Source organism: Eupeodes corollae, chromosome 1 (genome assembly GCF_945859685.1).
Source record: "Eupeodes corollae chromosome 1, idEupCoro1.1, whole genome shotgun sequence".
Classification (NCBI taxonomy): domain Eukaryota; kingdom Metazoa; phylum Arthropoda; class Insecta; order Diptera; family Syrphidae; genus Eupeodes; species Eupeodes corollae.
In genome coordinates, this window is record NC_079147.1 from 124,221,601 (window position 1) to 124,226,133 (window position 4,533).

The 4,533-nt window shown below is 32.1% G+C and overlaps 1 long non-coding RNA gene across 1 annotated transcript; it reads left to right on the plus strand.

The window, feature by feature from the left end:
* Positions 1 to 3,469: 3,469 nt before the first annotated feature.
* LOC129953259 (uncharacterized) lies at positions 3,470 to 4,332 on the plus strand. Its single transcript, XR_008782471.1, has 3 exons — positions 3,470 to 3,592; positions 3,654 to 4,094; positions 4,167 to 4,332. It is a non-coding gene; the product is annotated as an uncharacterized LOC129953259 (long non-coding RNA).
* The last annotated feature ends 201 nt before the right edge of the window (positions 4,333 to 4,533 follow it).

Consider the following 4,533-nt stretch of genomic DNA (forward strand, 5'->3'; position numbering starts at 1 on the left):
TTTGACCTCCTAATCGTTACAAAAAGAAATCATACCAGTCTAGGGTACCTATAGGTATTAGAAGGTACGCGAGAGATATTACTTTACCCTCCCTTCCATTGTCGTCTTACTCGCCTAGACGACCCTTAATATTGGTGTCTTTATTTAATTTGTCTTCATCTTTCACGTTTAGCCACACTCATCTCTTAATAAAAAAAATTACCACTTCATTTCAAATTTAAAATATACACTATTTAACTTTATTAAATTTCATTTTCTTCTTTTTGTGTGTTTAGATTTTAAGTTACGTTAGTTTCATATCTTTTACTATTAAAACTTATTTCATTAAGTTAAAAAAATTGAAAATAAAAGTTTAACAAAAGTGAAACAAAAATTATAGATTATTCCCTGTATTAAATTATCCGGAATGAATTTAAGTACGAGATATATGTATGTATTATTTAGTAATCTGGCGTAAGTTTATTATTTAAATTATAATTAAATTGTACAAAGACTCACCGGAAACGAAGTAGAAGTGGCCACTGCTGCTTGTCGATCGGCGTTGAATTCGTTGTCGCTATAACCTTTTTTTTTTACTCCCGCAAGATTACTTAACACTTGTTTTTTCTTTTTACTTCGATCTTGCACTTTTATTTCAATTTGCACAATAAAAAAACTAATTGATTAAGATTTAAAAAAAATTAAATTATAAAAAAAAGTGAAATTGCAGCTAGCTGGATTTGAACTGCAGGACCCTGGCTTGTTAAACACCTTTTTTTTTTTTTTTAAATTCATTTTTATTAATTCATTTTTAAACCTATCTTAAAGCTAGACAAAAATTCATAAAACTAGCCTAATTATCCATAACTTACAACTAACTTAATGGTCCCATACGGACACTCTAAGTTAAACTATAACACTTAAAACTAATGCCTTTCGGCCCTAAGAACTATTTTACTTCTTGTTAAACACTTCAAACAGCGAGCTGTTTTTTTTTTCAAATTGATTTTTATTAATTCAATCTTAAACCTATCTTAAAGCTAGACAAAAATTCATAAAACTAGCCTAATTATCCATAACTTACAACTAACTTAATGGTCCCATACGGACACTCTAAGTTAAACTATAACACTAACTACTAATGCCTCTCGGCCCTAAGATCTATTTTACTTTAATTTATATTTTATTTATTTCTGTATTTATTAGAAAATTTTGAAAAAAAACTAATATCAAGATCCTTTTTTTTACTTAAAAACTACTTAAAATAAGGTCCTTAATATTAAACTTAAAACTAACTTAAACTATCTATTCTACCTATAAACTACTTAAAACTACAACAACCACAGCAGCAAATCTAACTATCTAACATTTTAGTTTTTCGTATTTTGTTGGTTTTTTTTTTTTTTTTTTTTTTTTAATTTTAATGTTCTTTTTTTAATTTTTTTTTTGTTGGTATTTTTTGTATTTTTTTTCTATTTCTTTTTGTGCCACCATGCCTATTCTACTTAAAACTAAACCCTTAAACTATAAAACAAGTATGTAAGCCGGCCAAGGCTTAGAACCCCATCCCGACTACCCACTATCAAGTGCCGATTGAAGCCACCAAAACTGGTTCTCTTGCTTCACCCGATCAGTTCGGTCCCGTTCGGACACAGCCCTACTGAACCGAAGGAGCTCCGCTCCGCCTTGTGCCATGAATGACGTCCCGACTGTACGGGAGTCGCCTATCCACGGTTCTTCGTCTGACGTGGTAGATTAACGGAACTGCCAATCTATCCTGTATCAGACCGCATTTGTCTAAAAAGAGGAATGCCTCTGGTGGAATGAACCCGCTCAAGCGTGCACTCTCAAAATACTGGTCCTTCGGATAGAACGCCCCGAAAATTAAATTGTTGGTTAGCTCTTGCAATGTGACCTCGAACGAGTTTTATCACGAAATTGTCAATTCTGTTGATTCGAGCCCCGTTGTATAGGACCTAGTTGGAATAGTAATGCACATAAGAAGATTCGGCTGTTCGATATAAGCCGGTATAGCGTTGTAAACACTGCCACTCGAACAGCCGAAACTTCTCCATCTGGGAAGGGGCAACGTTGAACCACACAGGACATCCATAAACATTCATTGGCCGTATGAGGGCCATATAGCAAATTACCTTCACTCTGGGGCAAACAACGAGCTAACCAACTCAGCTATCTTCTTTATTTAAGATTATGTGATGATTAATTCACAAAATTTCGACCAGGTTACTTAATAACCTGGTTATCCTGTTTAATGATGATTAGACAGCTACTTATCTTCTGCGCGTCTGATATTTATTCGTCACTTTTTTTTTATTTTATTTTAGGCATTTTTAGTTGCCTGGAGGATAATGCCTGTTTTAAAAAAAACTTATTATTTTAACAAGAAAATCTACAAATTTTCCTTCCGTTTTCTTACCTCACTTTCTATTTTATAATTATTTGTTTTTTGTATAAATATGGTAGACGTATAACGTCTTTTCCTTTTAATTTTAAATTCAATTTGAATTCAGCTTCTATATATGTACATATGTATTCAAAATTTTAAATTAGCAATATCAATAAACTGATCGTTGCTATGGTCGAAAGGAAAAAGACATAACCAGGCTTTTGAGCAATGTAAGTACCTCCGAAGGCTCGAAAGCTCGCTAATATTTCTTTGTTCTTAACCCATACTTACAAAGGTCTTTGTTACCAAATTCATAAAATAAAAATCTTTTCAGTTAAAACGTTTTTTTTTGCCTAGTGTGAGTTTTTCTCAATTCTGCACTTTTCAATTGAGAGAGAAGGTTTTTCATATTCCCCTTGACTTTCGCTCTGAGTTTGTTAACTTGGCAACATTCTCACAATTCTCTTGAGTTTGTCCATAGAGGAAATATATTATCTAGAGTCCCGACTTAATGGGTTTGCTCTCTTTCGGCCTACAAGCTAAATTGAAAGGATAAGCATGTGTTAGTTGTCCCGTGCATTTCTTATGGGACCAAGCCATTATGAATGTAGTTGTTATGGAATTTGTGCCCATTGTGCTCGACTGCGGGGAAAAAAATATGAGGTGAACTCAGCCCTTCAAAAAAGAGATCCGTTGAATTCAAAAATTGAAAAATTAATGCAATATTTTAAGAAAAATGAATTTTGAAACTTCTTTTAAGTTAAAACTGTGCTAAAAATATTATTTGACTGAGTTTGGCTAACAAATTCTATGATTTTTATAAAAAGTCTATCTAAAAACAAACAAAATCATACAGAAAGTATAGACGCACCATAGCACTGCAATGCAAACGTGGACCAATGTGTGTTAAGCCCAGTTTTGACAGATTAACTACGAGGTGAGAATTTTGACAACTCAACAAAATGTAAACAAAACAAAATTCATTCCCAGTAATGCAAATGATGGTAAGACAATTAAAATGGAAAATATCATTTTATTTAAATAAAAATATACAATGAATTTGTACTTAATTTAATCCTCAGATAAAAAAGAAACCATAGAGAATGTTGCAACAGAACAAGTAGAATTCCCAGAAGGAAGCCAAAAACACCAACATTTCTATTCTGGAAAGAAAAATCATCAGCCATGAAGAGGTACAAATTCAAGGTAAGTGCGTTTGTCCCATTCATTTAAAACTCAAATTATATGAATATTGTTGTTTTTTTAGTTGAAATTACACTTGATGACAAGATGTTGTTCCTAGCAATCAAATGGCTCTATTCTGATAGGTTCTTATGTCCTCAATTATTAACCCAACTGTAGGAATGAGAAGAACAGATTAAAGCGAAGGGATAGATATTGCGGAAGACTGAAAATCTTCGTGATGAAACCGGTCTGAAATATTTTATTCGTTGAGAAGTATATACTCGTACATGCCGAAAATGTGGCTATGAAGTAAGGGATTGCTGGATCAAATGAAGCATTTTAAAGCAATAGCACAAGCACGTCATGTGTCACCATCTGTGCAATGCAAAGTTCTTATTTAAGCCAGCGACCGACAGGCGAAGAATTGCAGTCTCCACAAGCCCTTCTGTTGGCAATCGTTCATTTAATCGTTAATTCACTATAATCAAAAGTACGATGAAGTGAAGCTTAAGGGAAGTAGATGGTAAGAATATTTTTATAAATAATAAAATAGGAACTATCTTAATTTTGTCTCTCTTTTCTATTTAACTTGTAGGTCTTCGAACTTAACTTAAATGCCTTCGAATTCATCAATGATATATTGCTGTCGATGCCGTCAACATATTCAATTTAATTCAAACCCAACTCCAGGAATAACTTCATCAATTTAGTTTTTTGAGATATTATTTTTTTTAAATAGAAGGTACTCATATACATATAAGGCTTTTCATAAAGTAGTTTTTTTTCAAAAAAATGTAATGATGTTCCAGACCTATTTTATATATTATTTTATATTTTCCTTTAATATTCCGTTTACAAATGTTTACTATTTGCTGTTACGAATTTGTATTCTTAAGATTATAACTTGTAATATATTGAAAAAAATAATGTTCAAAATGTGTATTTCTTATTTTGAGAACGTG